The sequence below is a fragment of the Xyrauchen texanus genome, chromosome 19 (genome assembly GCF_025860055.1).
Source record: "Xyrauchen texanus isolate HMW12.3.18 chromosome 19, RBS_HiC_50CHRs, whole genome shotgun sequence".
Classification (NCBI taxonomy): Eukaryota; Metazoa; Chordata; class Actinopteri; order Cypriniformes; family Catostomidae; genus Xyrauchen; species Xyrauchen texanus.
In genome coordinates, this window is record NC_068294.1 from 2759472 (window position 1) to 2777762 (window position 18291).

General features: G+C 37.4%; 1 protein-coding gene across 1 annotated transcript in view; it reads left to right on the plus strand.

The window, feature by feature from the left end:
* LOC127659530 (X-linked interleukin-1 receptor accessory protein-like 2) overlaps nucleotides 1-18291 on the plus strand; it is a 564853-nt gene that overhangs the window by 175065 nt on the left and 371497 nt on the right. The window lies entirely within an intron of this gene.

Genomic DNA, 18291 nt, shown 5'->3' on the forward strand with positions numbered 1-18291 from the left:
AGAAGAGACTTCCTTTAAACGGTAGTGTAGGTCTAAAATTAAGTAAAGTCTTTATGTAAAGAAAATGTATAGTCAGATTTCTTCTTTTAACTTAGAACATGATTTTGATCATTAAGTCTCCTCACATTCATTCTCTATCCCTCATTGATAGTCCCAGGGGAGGGTCTTTGTATCCTCAGGTGTGAAATACATCCATATTCAAGATAATTCATGCCTTCTCGCATATTACCTTTCAACACTAAAATTGTCTTACAAAAGTTAAATTACTATATTGTTTTGTATGAATGAGTGATCAGGATGGTTTTCGCATCATTCTGTAGCAAAAACTCTAGGCTACAAGATCCAGTTCTCAAAAGGCTTGTGGACAAATGTTTAGTATGTGTTATATGGCCTTATTTCAATGACTTAAAATTGTAGTTTTTTCAAAAACCATGCATAAACGTTATTTTCTCAAAAATACAAGCCTGTACATGCATGTTGCTCACATATTATTGTAGCCCAGTTTGTGCTGAATACAGTGTTATCAGACTTTAGCCATTAATATGTTTTTAAGCAACTGAAAAAAGCACAAATGTCAAGGCATGTCAAAACTTCTCCAAGGCCCAAAATACCCTCAGACCCCGGAGGGATAATTATGGTTAGCTGAGGAGGGATTTGGGATGAAGTTCGCTTGTGGAGGCAGCCTCACGCAGGGAATGGTTCCACAGTAGAAGAGATTAAAATGGTAGAATAGAGGGGGATAAAGTGGAGAGGGGAATGGGTCTGGAGCGGAGTTCTCCAGCAGAGGCAGCCTCACGAGGGAATCCACTCTAGTGGGCCATGGATATGTAGGGGTAGAGGGATGCATGTTGGCAGAGAGAATAGGTTGCGTGGAAAACTAAGGCATCTGGAACATATGGGAAGCAATGTCAGGAAACATGCTTGCATGGGCATATGTGATATGAATGGGCTGAATCCTCGGGTGCAGGACCGCACAGCATTCAATGGGAGAGCATAAGATTCAAGTGCTGAATTTTATTGAACTCGCTTGAAGCAGCGAGTGGCTGGATCTGCAGGCATGAGCCTGTACAGCATTTTATGGTAGGATGAATGGGTTTTCTAGCACAACCTCTGCATGTAAGCTCCAGATCCTGGGTGAAATATTGTTGTGAAATGTTTGAGTGCCAAACTACTTATATATTTGCAAATATCCAAAAATGTTGCACTAAATCAAAAGAATATTGTTTTTATACTTAAAATCATCAACTTTAAATCAACTTTTTCTATTTCTATTGTTTTTAATTCAATTATATCAATGCTTCATGGGATTGTAGTTCATTCCCTCATGAAAGACATTAAACTGTCATAAAACCCCTCTAGTTCATCACCAGTCATTCACACCTCAGACTTTAAAAAGGTTCATGAAATGGAAATGAAAAGATGTAAAAAGTTAGGAGGCAGGTGGGTGTGAAGGGACAAGGAAGGGGGCAAGCACAATGATTCACTCACATGATAGAAATGGTTGAACTTCACCATGTGAGAGAAAATTTTTGGAGCACTTTACTGTACATCAAGCATGGGACTAAGGTATGAACACTTGAAGAGTGAAGAACATTTTAAAGAACATGATAATGTAGAATACACAGTTCTGCATGTGGAACTAAGTGCTCAACAAAAATCATCAAAGAATATCTGTCAAAGATTGTATCATGTTTAATCGTTAAATCTGAAATTGAACATAACTTTGAGTACTCTGTCCTCAAATATATCTCATTGAGTTGTTTTCAAGCCTTAAACAAAGCTCTCATTTATCAAACTTTGGTAAATCCAGGAAAAGTTGCCCCAGAGAAGTCCTCAAGCTTACACAAGTGATAATTTGGCCCACTCAAGGCAAATCTCCATTCAGTCCTTTCTTTCCTGTAATTTTAAGTGTATACAATAGTAGAATAGATTGTATTCAGCTGTAAACATGCTGGATTTTAAGATTTTCTGTTTGATTGTTTGGTATTTTATGATTGATCATTAGTGATGACACCTGCTGTTAACAAGCAGAGTCTACTGAAGAAAAGAGTCAATCAATTTTATTTGCAGCTGATGTACATTTCAGTTAGACAGATTCAATTGTTGTGTGTCTGTTGGGTTTCTTCTCTTGATTCACTTGAGAAATCAATTTCATATGCTACATCTACCTGTCCTCATCGTTAGTTAACGCTCCACTCTTCACCATAATGGTAACATCCAAACTCCAACATAACAGAAACTTTTCTAAATATCAACTTAAAAAAACATTAAACACAAACATGTATCCCCCTTTATTTTCATCTTGCACAAAACTGTCCCTATCGATTCCTATGCAAAGCATGCTGTTAAATACAAATTCCCAGCCCAGTTTCATCAATACTACATTAACACCACAAAAAGTGTTAATGTATTCCCAGCTCAAATGGATTAAGTAAACTTCCATTTTACAAATTTAAATTTATAGAAGGCAATGCAATCTAATTGGGACAAAATCTTCTAGAATTATGTTGCTTTAGTACATTTGAATTAAAGGGATAGTTTGGTGGCCAGAAATCTGAAGTAGCAAAAAAAAAGAGAAAGCAGCATAAATGTAATCCACCATCAAAGCAAGTAATATTTCAGTTTAAAAAGTTTAATTGTAGAACATATCAATATGAAACTAGCAGGTTTAAATGGCTCTCCATGTCAAAAAGTTTGCCGAACCCTGCTATAACACTGTATTCGTTATTTGTCAAGAACAACACTAGCAGAGAATGGTATAAACTCTGAATGCCTTTTTGAAAGAGAGCTTATACAATTGGAGAAAGTGGATGTAAGAGGAAGGTTTTTCTTAATGAATTCTGTTTCATCTTTCGCTAACACTGAGCAGCAGAGCTAAAGAAATGCTCACTCTCAACACCGCTCAACGGATCTGAGAGAAACTTCACAAAGCATTACATAATGTAATAAGTTGAATGTAATAAATATTCATAATGTAATAATTTTCTTAAAATGGAATCAAATTGTGAGTGTACTACTGTTTTTCACATAATGCAATAGGTTATTATATTATGAGAAGTGTATTACATTATGAACTCACTGTAGCAGCTCATGAGTGAAGCTCTCATCGACTGGTCTGTCGATTCCAGTAGCACTAAAACCAGCCTGGTCTTCTCCTGCTTGTAGCCCAGGGTGATGGACTTTAGCTGTAAGTAATTTCTTCCAAACAGTGGTACATCTGAAAGAAAATGCAGCAAGTCCAACCAGTTACTAATGTAACTGTTTGATTTGCTTTCCATGTAGCTGAACATTGCATTTTAGGCATGCAGTATATACAGTGTGTTTGTTTAATTGGCAGTTTAAGGTTTTGTTATCTCAAACTATTTGTCATTTATTTGTACTGTATGTATACCTTATCAATTGGATAAGGTAATTGATATCTTCTTCATACTGAAGGCTACAAATGTTTTTGACACATGTATAAATACAAACATAATTAAATCTATTATATTTATGGTTATTATTATAATTATTAATAGTAATATACAATATAAATATAGAGTATATTTACAGTATATAGCTTGCGCCACAGAGTAGCATAAACTTTGGTCATTTTTACATTTTGTGAAGAACATGTTAGTGGTTTTTGCACTAGCAAAAGTCAATACCACTATGCCAGGGTGTTGATTGTGGTCACCAGGGCATTGCTATGTGGTTTCTAGGGTGTTGCTAGATGATTGCTTGAGTGTTCTGGGTGATTTTCTGCATTATAGTATATGCTAGGTAATCTTATGCGTTAAGAGTTTTTTAGTGTGCTGCTGTGTGGTTGCTAGGTTGTTCTGGTTGGTTGCTATGATATTGATAGGTGGTTGTTTGGCAGTTACTAGGGTGTTCTGAGTGGTTGTTTTGTATTTGTGTTATGAGTCTTGTGCACCTTCCCAGTGGACTGTTGCACAAAGCTGGTTTCAGTGGCTAAACAAGTAAGTTTGAGTTTAGTTTAAGCAAACTCTGCTTTTTTGGGAGAGTCAGTTTTTAACTGTTCATTACCACAGCAATTTACACTACATGGCTTACCTGCTCCATTGCATGATTGCAACCTGATTCTGAACCAATCAGCTGTGAGTAAAGTGACACCTCTTTTACGCTATAAAGTCCCCCCTTGTATCTATCACTCTAAATTAAAGCGTGCTACACTTGGAAATGTATATATTTAATACATTTAGATTTATATATTATATACAGTTGAAGTCAGAAGTTTACATACACAGCCATTTTGCCACAACTTTAGAGATATGTTAGGGGTCATTGTCCATTTGGAAGACCCATTTGCGGCCAAGCTTTAACTTCCTGGCTGATGTCTTGAGATGTTGCTTCAATATATCCACCTAATTTTCCTTCCTCATGATGTCATCTATTTTGTGAAGTGCACCAGTCCCTCCTGCAGCAAAGCACCCCCACAACATGATGCTGCCACCCCCATGCTTCACAGTTGGGATGGTATTCTTCTGCTTGCAAGCCTCTCCCTTTTTCCTGCAAACATATTGATGGTTATTATGGCCAAACAGTTACATTTCTGTTTCATCAGACCAGAGGTTATTTCTCCAAAAAAGTATGAACTTTGTCCCCATGTGCACTTGCAAACTGTTGTCAAATTTGTTTTGGTGGTTTTGGAGCAGTGGGTTCTTCCTTGCTGAGCAGCCTTTCAGGTTATGCTGATATAGGACTCGTTTTACTGTGGATATAGATACTTCTCTAACTGTTTCCTCCAGCATCTTCACAAGGTCCTTTGCTATTGTTCTGGGATTGATTTGCACTTTTTGCGCCAAACTACGTTCATCTCTAGGAGACAGAATGCGTCTCCTTCCTGAGTGGTATGATGGCTGCATGGTCCCATGGTGTTTATACTTGCATACTGTTATTTGTACAGATGAACATGGTACCTTCGTGCATTTGGAAATTGCTCCCAATGATGAACCATACTTCTGGAGGTCCACAATTTTGTTTCTGTTTCTGGCTGATTTCTTTTGATTTTCACATGATGTCAAGCAAAGAGGCACTGAGTTTGAAGGTATGCCTTAAAATGAATCCACATGTACACCTCCAATTGACTCCAATTAGCCAATTAGCCTAACAGAAGCTAATTGCCTTAAGGCATGATATCATTTGTTTAGAAATTTTCCAAGCTGCTTAAAGGCACAGTTAACCTATGTAAACATGTATGTAAACATCTGACCCACTGAAATTGTGATATAGTCAATTAAAAGTGATACAATCTGTCTGTAAACTACTTTTAGAAAAATGACTTGTGTCATACACAAAGTAGATGTCCTAAATGACTTGTGTCAAATCTGTGGAGTGGTTAAAAATATCAGTTTTAATGACTTCAACCTAAGTGGATGTAATCTGCTGACTTCAACTGTATATACAGTATAATAAAGGAATTAGAACGCTACTGAGCATGTCTGCCCCTGAAGCATTTCCGGTAGTGGCAACACAGAACTGTCAAAATAAAATGACTAGCAAATCCTTTTAGACTCTAGCTAAAACAGATCAAACAAGATATTTGCAAAAACTGAAAATAAACAATGAGGTGTTATTATCGGATCATTTGAGTATACACATTTTCTGAAAGAACATCAAACGTTTACCTGAAGTGAGTTATCCAGATGTGTTTTTGATACTGAGCATGTCTATGTAAGAGAGGTGCTGAAAGTTTATCAAAGTTTAGATGCTTCAAAATTTTTTCCTCAGCAGGGAGATCAGGAATATTGAATCGCTCCTATTATAATCAATGAAGCCTTTCAATAAAGCTGCCTACCTGACCTGTGGACAAAGACATCTTTTTAAAAATACTTTTCTTGTCTCTTGCTTCGGGGTAAAAGAGTCTTCTAAACGACTAAATGTAAAGTAAAAGTAAAAGACTTGCAGAGATTCATTCATTATAATGGATCAGTAGTCACTTTTAGAGCTCTACCTCCCAAACTTACAATTAGTTGGCATAAATTGTGTTCACCTACCAGTGAAAAGATGTGTGCTACAGTTGTTAGTACTGCACATATCCATCCAGCCATCTCGCACTGAAGTATTTCATGCCTCCATTTGTCTTTGCTTTTATAGAGATCTAAACACTTCAATTTCTGTTCCAGTTCAGTTAGGATCATCCAGTCACCAAACGATATGGTCCACATTTTATTAATGGCATTTTATGACACCGTGCAATCTTTCGTAACATTAATTGTGTTAAAATGACGTGCCTCCCGCTGTTGTTTTGAATGAGGGTGTGTTCCATTCAGAAGTGATCATCCCTATGCCCTATTCCCTTCGAAGACTTTACCATCCACTGTGACACCTTAGAAAGGCTAAAAGGTGTGGGCTTCAAAAATAAGTGTCATTCAGAACTGTTTTTAATTCATTTTTATTGGAAATTCAACTTGAAGTGATCTTACAGCATGGCTGTCATGCTGGTTCTCTCTTCAAAGTGCCCAAAGTTAAGGGTGGTGGTGGGGGGATTTATGCCATTTGGATATATATCCCATTAGCAATATGGTGGTATAACATAGTTGTGAGTACGCAGGACACTTTTTATTCTTGGGAGAGTGCATCCAGTTTTGTAGGAGAGCGAAGAAAATCAGCATGCGAGTGGAGAGATTCATACTAGTGCAACCGGTAAATGGATACACTCTCACATGATATGCATATGCTCTCGAGACTTAAGAGTATTATAATTCCATAGAGCTGTGGTAGATAGACTATGGTCTGTTAAGCTATTAAATAATTTATCTTTAAAATATATTTTTATTGTATTTATTGATCTTTTGATTTGTCTCTACGATCAACTTAAGCTTGTGATGCTTTTGTGTAAAGCATCCCAGGTCAGTTCAGAGCAAATTATGTTTACTAAGTTTGAAGCAAAGATCGCAGGCGGCCTGGCGGTCAGTATTGTTTACATTTAATGCATGTTAATACAGTATAATTCTTATTTAATCATGACAAACTATACATCATTAGAAAGGTGCACTCCAGCTAAAATATTTTACCACAGTTTTACTATTGAAATATTACAGCGAGATACATTTCTTAATTTATGTCAGCATACATTACAAAACATAAAAATGACAGTAATAATGACATAAATACCCATTCAATACTGTAAACTCCCATTGATTTATGTCTTGTGAATATGCAATACAATGTTTAGTCCAAAAGTATGCACATTTAGAGAAATTCTGCATTCAGCCCACTAGCCCATCTCACTCATGCTGTCAGTTTGAAAATCCTCTTCACCTGTTAGAGGCCAAAATTGTGGGGACGGATAGATGTTATAAATTCAGCAAAAAAAGAAACGTCCCTTTTTCAGGACACTGAATTTTAAAGATAATTTTGTAAAAATCCAAATAACTTTACAGATATTTATTGTAAAGGGTTTAAACAATGTTATTTCAATGAACCATAAACAATTAATGAACATGCACCTGTGGAACAGTCATTAAGACACTAACAGTTACAGACGGTAGGCAATTAATATCACAGGTATAAACATTTTGGACACTAAAGAGACCTTTCTACTGACTCTGAAAAACACCAAAAGAAAGATGCCCAGGGTCCCTGCTCATCTGCGTGAACGTGCCTTAGGCATGCTGCATGGAGACATGAGGACTGCAGATGTGGCCAGGGCAATACATTGCAATGTCAGTAATGTGAGACGCTAAGACAGCGCTACAGGAAGACAGGAAGGACAGCTGATCATCCTCGCAGTGACAGACCATGTGTAACAACACCTGCACAGGATCGGTACATCCGAATATCACACCTGCAGGACAGGTACAGGATGGCAACAACAATTGCCCGTGTTACACCAGGAAAGCACAATCAGTGCTCAGACTGTCCTCAATAGGCTGAGAGAGACTGCACTGAGGGCTTTTAGGACTGTTGTAAACCAGACATCACCAGCAACAACGTCGCCTACGGGCACAAACCCACCTTTACTGGACCAGACAGGACTGGCCAAAAGTGCTCTTCACTGACGAGTCAAGGTTTTGTCTCCCCAGGGGTGATGGTCGGACTTGCGTTTATCGCCGAAAGAATGAGCGTTACACTGAGGCCTGTACTCTGGAGCGAGATCGATTTAGAGGTAGAGGGTCCATCATGGTCTGGGGCGGTGTGTCACAGCATCATCGGACTGAGATTGTTAAGGGAAGACATCCTCCTCCCTCATGTGGTCCCCTTCCTGCAGGCTCATCCTGACATGACAATGCCACCAGTCATACTGCTCGTTCTGTGAGTGATTTCCTGCAAGACAGGAATGTCAGTGTTCTGTCATGGCCAGTGAAGGGCCCGGATCTCAATCCCATTGAGCACGTCTGGGACCTGCTGGTTCGGAGGGTGAGGGCTAGGGCCATTCCCCCCAGAAATCTACTTAATGCAGATGGTGGCCACACCAGACTGTTACTTTTGATTTTGCACAACCCCCCTTTGTAAAGGGACATATTCCATTTCTGTTAGTCACATGTCTGTGAAACTTGTTCAGTTTATGTCTTAGTTGTTGAATCTTTTGTTCATACAAATATTTACACATGTTAAATTTGCTGAAAATAAAAGCAGTTGAAAGTGAGAGGACGTTTCTTTTTTTGCTGAGTTTTTTTAGTAAGTTAATCAGGTCTGAAAAATAAACAAAAATGATGTAAGCAAATGCTGAAATTTACTTAATTAAATTAATAAAAATAATAGTAATATGTTAAATAAACCTGTTAAATAAAACATAATGAATAATACAATACCACTTTTGGTGTATGAATCATATCTCTGACTAATGGTCATTTTGAAATGTTTATTTTTGCCTTGTTTTATTCAATGGGATTATTTATTTTTTACTTTTATAAGATTATTTTTCCTAATCTGGAGCAATGCTGTCATGTGCTCCTCTGTGTCATTGCATTTATATAATTTTTGTAGGCTGTCAATTTAATGGCCAAATTATTTGGAAATATGTTCATAAAAAACAATTATAAATAAAAAATAAATGATCCCGTAATGTGTTTGTCACAATTCATGATATGGAGTGTAAGATCAGGCAATTGTGCAATTATTGAAACATCTCATAATTCTAATTGAATTAATTAATTGAATTGGAATATTTGACATAGAAGGCGAGTCATTTTGGTTAGAAAAAAAATAGTCCTTACAAAAGGAAATAATATCCCTACAAATTAATTCCAATGGGAAAATATTGCCCTAATAGAAAAGTTCATTTCTGACCCTGTTATAACAGTAATATTTATAATTTTACATTGGCTCAATAATTACTCAAAACAGTCCTATATTACACGAGACCATGCTAATCTGAAAATTTGAGTTGTAATTTTATAATCTGAATTTACAGCCAGTTTCACCCTTTATAAAATAAATAAAAGTAATCCTTTAATGCAGGTTCACAAAGTGCTGTAGTTTAAGACAGTGAACTCTAGCAATATACCTAAATTAATGTTGAACAATTTTAAAGTTTTTCACAATAATCTTTCACGGTGATCTTTAAATCAACATTTGGCACAGTCTTCATGAGAGTTTTTATAGTTTGGGAGCTGGGGTCCCATAATACACACCTCATTATAGATGGAGACTGGTTGGTCACACAATTTTACTGACAGTTATCTGCAATTACTGCAACTTGCAGGACAGTTGTGGAAATGTACCAAATGCTATTAATAACCCAACTGTGCTTTCTCTGTCCAAATAGAGTTTGTTTATAGCCTCTAGACTGCATTCAATGAGCAGTGCTAGTGCTGTTTAAGACACTGGGGACTAACCAAACACAATGACACCATTACTGATGTTAAGTTTAGAGATTAAGAAACTCCATTAGTCCAGAAATTGGATAAAAGTGACATGGCTGTTTAATTGCAGGACTTCTGAGACAGGACACTATTGGCCATTTGTGGCACTAAGGCCCTTTCCCACTGCAAGAACTAAAGGCTGTTGTCGGTACTTTAACCCAGAAGTAGTTAATTTGTCATTTTTGCACATGAGTCACTATAGTTCCTGTTAGCTGTTCAGAGGGACTTTTTAGCTCCTACTCTGTGGTTGGTACACCTACATTAGGAGAGGGACTGTAGGAGGTTCTGCAACCTGTGATTGGTCAAACGCATATGATGCACAAAGCAATGAGATTGGCAGCTGCCATGAGTAAACAAACTTGTAGCTGCTAGCCTGCTTTTTAGAAGACTGCACTAATTTTCCAATTCTCTTCAAATAAATAACACAAAACCAACAAGGTGTCCAAAGTGTATCACCTGTTTTTCATATTTGTGTGCAATGGGTTAGCAGAGTTGTTGTATGCCTTAAACTGGAGACACGCTTTGAGTTTTAATCGCATCTGTACTGTGACTATACAGATTTGTGATTTATTAGACTTCAGATTTGCCGGCAGGCCATCCCCGCCTTCCTGATTCTGGGAGGGGACGGGGGAGGGAATCAAAAATAATTAAAATAGGGGATACTTCCTGTAACAGTGTAGTACCCCCCCCCCCCCCCAAAAAAACCAACTCTGTAAAATTTAAAAGAGAGGAAAAAAGTCATCGCGGAGCGGCAGTGGGAGAGAGAGAGGGAAAAAAATTAAAACTCACTTACTCGCTGGTTCTCCGATACACCGTAGCTTGGTCCTCGGCCACTCCTCCACATTTTCAGATGTAGCCAGTTTGTGTAAAACAGCCCTAACAAAAGTGTAACTCTGATCCTGGCGTCCTCCATCAGTGTTGTTGATTTTGTTGTTGCTGTTTGGTCACGTGTGCGGACAATGTCAGAAGAAAATGGTCGACACTAAATTACTTTTGTGTGTGCGAATGTAAGAAGGAAAAGTCTCCACAAGTGTGCCTATTCCTCTTAAGAGTTCTCATTTAGAATGTTAGAAAGTACCGGGACTGTATGTGGGAAAGGGGCTTTAGACTCAAAAATAGCTGCATGTTTTAGCTGTGATCTTTCAAGTTTCAGCTGCATGAGTGTGCACTTTCACACTTTCCATTAGTAGCATATGCGAGGGAAGGAGCCGTACTAAACCCAAAGATCTTTGAGAGGTGAAAGAGTTCATAACAGAGACACTGCATCAAAAGAAGCTTTGTTAAACTTTAGCTCAATTTAAATGTGGTGCATTTGGTTTACTGTCTTTTAGCAGCATGAAAGAGCTTTAAAAGCACTCTGACAATTAGCACTTTAGGATTGGGGTTTTCAAAGCAACATGAGGCAATTAACAAAGTTCAAATAGTCTGTCATGTCACAAAAACTTTTGGATTAAAATGATTGAATTCATACAGCCATTCAGAAAGTGCTTTCCAGGAAAATGTATGGTGAAGTGCACTCTGGTGTAAAAGCACAATAGCTGAACCCTGAGCAGTGGACGACAATGATGTGGTCTCCTGAAATCCAGAAACCAGTGAATCTTAATGGAAATGTCTAGATCTAGAGTTGAATTTTACCTCCTTCAAACTTCATGGAAGATTTTCTTAAAGGAATAGTTAGCCATTTGTTTTTAATTCTGTCATAATTTAATTACACTAATTTTGTTTGAAACTTGTGAGACTTACTTTCTTATATGGAACAGGACAGGAGTGTAGCAAAATGTTCCAAAAAGCCCTCTCTTCCATACAGTAAAAACAAAACAAAAGGACAATTCAGACTAGAGCAGTCAAGTCCGAACCTGTGTGCCTTAGGCCTATTTCAAGTAACCTATAGCCATACAGTAGCTTTTTATACAGGACAGACCCAATTTAAGTCATTATTCTCTGAAAAACGTCCCTTCTACTGTAGTTCTCAATTCTCATTTGCATGTATGTGCATTCTTATCTCAAAAAATTCTCTCTCAGCAATTGTGTTAATTATACAGGGCAGCTTCTAATTTAAATAATAAACAATATAATAAATACATAATACAAAAAAATGCACATGTTTTAATTCACAAACTTTTTGGCTTAAATTCTGCCTGTGGCAAGGGCTGGCTTTTTAATTTATAAACTACTTGATATCCCTGTTTTGTTTTTATTGGTGGATTATGTATAGTATGTTATTTGAATCCATAATTGCCCTTTGCACTTGTCCAATACAATATTTAATCTCAATTGTAAATTAGGTCTATTACAAATTTATGCTGTAAAAATAAATGATACGCACAGGCACAAAAGCTTACTTGCTCACAAATTGTACTAGTTAGTCTGTACAATAATTTATGTGATGGGAGCACTGGGGTGCTTTTGATTAATGACTTATTACAATATTTCTGCTCAACCATTCATCTTCTCTGCAGCATCAAGCTATTCACGCTGAAGACCTACAAATTCTGATTATTTTTTTAGGGCCCAATCACTTAATGTGCGGAGGCCCTTTTGTTCTTCTAAAGATTATTAGGGCCCCAGCACTGAAAGTGCTCATTGTTCCCCTATGTATTATTATTATCATCAAAGTTTTCAGTACTTTTTGGGTACTATTTGGAGGAAATATTTCACAAACATCAGAGTCATCGGCCATTAGGGCTGAGCAAAGATACCTGGCCAGAGGGGGCATGTAAGATGTACATTTGTAAAGGAATATTTGATATCTTTAATACTGTTGCTATTGCAATGCTATAATTGTTATTATTCCTTTCTTGCTATATTTGGGTGATTTTGAGGGATTTGGCATGCTTAAAATTTCATGAAATTTTGCACAAACATCAGAGTCATAGGCCTTTAGGACTGGGCAAAAGTTCACACGTGGGTGTGTAAGGGGGCTCTGTTGCACCCCCTTTAAAATGGGCATGTAAAGGGGTCTCTGTAGCACCCAAATTGTCACCTAGTCACCAAACTTGGTACATATATTTTTCTCATCAAGCAGGATAACTTTAATAATTATAGTCATTAGGTCCACCCAACAGGAAGTCGGCCATTTTGGATTTTTAAAAATTGAGATGTATGTTTAGTCTTGAGGGATAATAACACGGAGTGACTGTTTTGAGTCACAGACATAGTGCCACCACTGGAAGCAAGAAGTGTGGCTTTTACAACAGACATTAAAATAGTCCTCTTATATTTACCCACAATTGTTCAGAAAAACAAGAGAACAAACCAGCAGACACACAACAATTGAATCTGTCTTACTGAGATGTACATCAGCTGTAAATAAAATAGATTATTGGACAACAGAATCTTAATATGTCATGTGAGGATGTTGAAGAATTGCAGTTTATCTTCTGTTATCTCTCTGTTCTTGTTGTCTCTCACTCTTTTCTTCAGTAGATTCTGCTTGTTAACAGCAGGTGTCATCACTAATGATCAATCATCACTCAGAGAGTGTATCTACTTGATCTCATGAACTGTTTGACCAATTCAACATTCAACACAACACAGAGTAGATTCAACACTGCTCAGTGTTAGTTTTTTACACTCCTGTAGAGTGGACTCGTGGAGACACCAAAGAGTGTTCATTTAACAATGGTGATTTTGCTGTGCTGACAAATTAAATAACTGATTTATTTTCTGTTTATCTGTTTATTAGTATAGGAATTTAACAGTAAGGTGCTACAGTAAGTTACTGTCCTTAGTAGTCTGGCCTAGTCAGAACTTTGACTAAATGGCAAACGTCTGGACTGTATTGCAGCTTAAACTGGCCAAGAAGCACCCCCTTAGACAGGAACAACCGTCTAACTGACACTTAAAGTGTTTAAACGTAGTTGGTTCTGTCATTACTAGCTGTTTAGGGGTGGGGTTTTCTTGAGATATATTATACCATAATAAAAGACTGGTGTGGATAATTAAATAGTGCAGCAGTCTCCAGGAGTGATTGCTCAGAAAACAAATGGAAAATAAAAAATAGTCCAGCACAGAAAACCCCAATACAAATCAGAATATAAAGTTATGCTCATACATATTCACTTTACTTGCTAATACATGCCTCAAACGAAACTCTGAAGATCTTTAAAATATTTGATGTCTCTAACATGGCAAACTTTGGCAAAGCCAGTGATAATCTTTCCTCATATGCGCTCATAATATTAACCAACAGCCCTGAGAATATGACTCTGTTTCTAGGCAGACTGATAAAAACGTCCAGTGTGCTTCTCACGGAAGTTTCACCAAACCAGCAAGTCAGATTGGGACTGAATAACTTGAGAAAGCCTTTATTAGTAACGTCTCAGTTACTTATGTAACATTGGTTCCCTGAACAAAAGGGAATGAGATGCTGCGTCAGAAGCTGACGCTATGCAAGCTTCTCCCAGGGGGCATTGATTTTGAAGCCCTATGCATCATGCCAATTTGATTGGCTGGCAGTGGCGCTCCACCTATGCTGACATCATCGTGGGCATATAAACTGGAGCCAAGCGCCACACTATCAACATTTTTATTTTTATAACGCTTTTCACATCACACATTTCAAAGCAGCTTTACAGAAAATTATGATTTAACAGAAAAATAACCTGTAATATCGGTAATGTCTTGGTCATAATAGTATGGTTAAAAACATTATTGTACATTTTTGTAAATGATTATTTTGTAAAAACGTATTGTAAAAATGTCCAACTAAAGAAAAGGAGAGAATCTCTCATCCCATTTCAGCCAACACTCAGTAGCTGTGGCAGAGTTTCATTCCCTCCTGTCAGGGAACCAAGGTTACGTGAGGTACCGAGACTTCACTTTCAAAAGGGTCATTTTGACACTGTATTAGAAGCTCACGCTATGGACGGCATATACCATAATGCCATAGCACTTACGTGAAATCCCTACTTGCCATTACAGGGTACTCAACAGCATTTTGCTTTTGGAAAAATGGGCGGAATATTTCCACGGGTGGAAATGCATATTTGCTTCCCGATGACAATTTGTGAGCCAAGGCATCCAAGCTTAGAGGAGCTTGTGGTATCATGGAGTACCAGAGGTGACAATGTGTGGTCTCCAGGTTGGCAAAAAAAGTCAACCTTGGCTACACCAAATACCTCCCAAATCCTCTGAACTCTCCATTCCCCCTTCCTGATGCAGGTAAATCTGCTCCACTGTTCAGGTGGCCTGTAGACGTGTGTTACACATATAGATAGGAGACATAATAAGCTCAAGAGGATAAATAAATCTCTTACCGTGTCACATGATGAGGGACCCCCAGCCTGAGTTAGCACCAGAGAGGTCTCATACGTAGCAAGACTAGCGGGGTTTGCTAAAATGTTCACAATGCTTTTCCATACAATGAAAGTGAATGTGGATGTGGATGGACCCTGTCAACAAAAAAACACAATAAATAAAATATGGTCTCTCAAGACGTTGTGCAAGTTTGATGCCAATGATGCCAAGTTTTGTTAGCAGCAATTTGCAGTGTAAAGCCTACTGAAGATAAATACTGTTGGCAACATAGTTACATTTGTTCTATTGTTTTGTTTACCAGATTTTTTTTAAACCATTTTTTAAGACATAAGTCTACCAAGACATGGGCTATGTTTAAAAATGCACCACACTAGCAGTTTGCAAGACATTATGCTGAACTAAGGATTCATAAAATATTCATGCAGCCTTAACTTAATGTCATAGGACCAAAAAGTGATTTTAAATATTAAAAAGCAGCTGATTTCCCTGGCCTCTAGATTTAAAGTTCCTCTTATATGACAGTGTTGCTAAGAACATGTGACACATCCAACCACAAAAGCTGTCATGGCTTTATTCTGTATGTCTTGGAAAGAGTTTAGATGTCATTAGAGAGCCGCATGATAACAGTGTAACAGATGCTATGAATTCTTGTTAAAATGGCACTCTCAGTTGACCCCTCACCCCTTTTCACACACACTCCAAAATAAAATTACTCTGATATTGGTAGCTCTATTTATACTTGCCATTAGGAAACAAATTTAGCTTGCCAGGCTGCTCCACAGGTATTTTATTGCCATTAAAATGTCAGATGTGTGTTTTGTCATCATATTTCAATCGCAAATCAGTGAACTTGAACAATGAAGGGCAACTTCATCAATGTGTTTAACACACTCGCTCACCACCAGCCATTTACCTAAAATCACTGCATACGGGAAATGTCATCTACAACCATGAGTCAGTGTGGGTGAATCACATGTAAACATATCCAGGTCACATTTCATAATAAAAAATAAAAATATAAATAAAATAAAAATAAAAATATTTTGCAAAAATAAAATGACACCCCAACTCCTTAATTCTCATTTCTTCATCTGAATTAAAAATAAATAAATGTTATTGCCATTACTCTCATTGATGATTCTCATTCAATTATCATTACTTTACCAACACTCTGTAAAATTACTTTGAAATTACTGCAAATATGGATGCCAGTAATGTATTGTAAAAAAAAAGGACTGTAAATAATTACAGTACAATTGTACTGTACAGGATATATTATTGTAAAACTACTGTAAAACGTACAGCAATTTGTTACAGTGTACATTACTTTTACTGTTACAATTGTATTTGTCACGATTCCCCGTTGTCTGCTCAGTGTTTCTCCCTTGTCACCTGTCCCGAACTACACTTCCGATAATCCCCTGCCCTCATCACTGCCAGTGTCATTGTTCTCACCTGAGTTTCATTTAATCATCAACCTTGTGTATTTAAACCCTGTTGTTTGTTCATTTCTTGTCGGTCGTTGTATGTTATGCCCTCCGTGGATGTTTTTCATGTTTATACTTTGTTTTCCTTGTGGATGTTTTGTTTGTTCCCTGTGTTGTTCAGTTATTTTGAGTTACCCTGTTCACCCTTTTGTTCCTTCATTAAAGAACTGCATTTAGATCCTCACTCCTCGTCTGCCCTCGTCTGATTCATAACAGTATTACTCTATTTGTATTTTTATTTTTATTTTAATCAGCATAATTAATATACATTTCAAAAGCAACATTTCAAAACAATAATAAATGTCACATGTGAGAAAACTGTCGCCTCATTGGTCAGAATGTCTCTGCGCTGTTCCAGGAATTAGCTCATACATCAATATAGTGGTTAAAACAATAAGCCTGTAAAAGTAGTTATTCAATAACAGTTCTGCAAAACACTACCAGATTGTACAGAAAGTGCATATCATCAATTGGATGGATATTATATAGACATGTAAAATATCCCTGATTGTTGTTTTTATCTGCCGTTAATTACTTTTGTGATATTTTTGCTTTGAAAAATGCCTATTATGATGATAACAACGCACTTTCTCTCTCACAAGCATGCATGCACACAAAAAAACACATACATACACACAGCAGAGAGATTGAAGCACATAATGCATAAGTTCTATTTCATGCCTCTTAAATGGTTTTCTTTCATGTTTTTTAATCTGTCAAAACGTTTCTAAAGCCGTACTACTGGGATCTGTTCTTTTGCTATCCAACAGAGAGCGATCATACAAAAATGACCTCAGAACTTACTAAAACACCTTTATTATATGTTCATTTAGATCTAATATAGTCAGCAAAAAGGTTTCAGTTATCTTATGGAAGGCAAAATCCTAATTTTGATGATAAATTACAGTAATGTACTGACCTACAGATTTCTCTTCCAATGATCCATCAGGTAGGGACTGCGGATAGAAGGTTAGTAATTACTGTAGCACCTCAGAATGATATCTGTCCTCATGGGAGCACATATCCGACAAAGGCGGTTATCATTACCAATAGGAGGAGAACAACACCAATGTTTCAGGTTTCTTTATAGAGGTATGACCCATAATATAGTCCCCGGGCAATGTGTATGTAAATGCAAATAAAGAAGAATGATGCTCCATTAGCATGTACACTACGGATTAATCACCCATAACTTACGTCTCGGCAGATGTGGGCAACAGAAGAGAAGGCGGTTGAGATGTCAGAGGTATAGTGTATTGCTAGGAATAGTCCCGTTAGGATTTGGGTAATAAGACAAAGGCCTAGTAGGGATCCAAAATTCCATCATACTGAGATGTTGGACGGGGTTGGTAGGTCAACTAATGCGTCGTTTGCAATTTTGATTAGGGGATGCGTTTTGCGTAGGCTTGCCATTAAGGTTCTTATAGTTGAATGACAACGGTGGTTCTTCAAGTCACTGGTCTCGGTTAAGAATTAAGAGCCCGAGTAAGAATTATGACCTATCTTGTATCTTTATTATTATTGGCCTTAGTTGTTGGCTTGGTTGCAGTAGCTTCTAACCCCGCACCTTATTTTGCTGCCCTTGGTTTAGTGGATGCAGCAGGAGTGGGATGTGGTGTCCTTGCAGGGCATGGGGGATCTTTCTTGTCTCTCGTCCTTTTCTTAATCTATCTTGGGGGGATATTGGTGGTGTTTGCTTATTCAGCAGCTTTAGCTGCTGAACCCTTTCCAGAGGC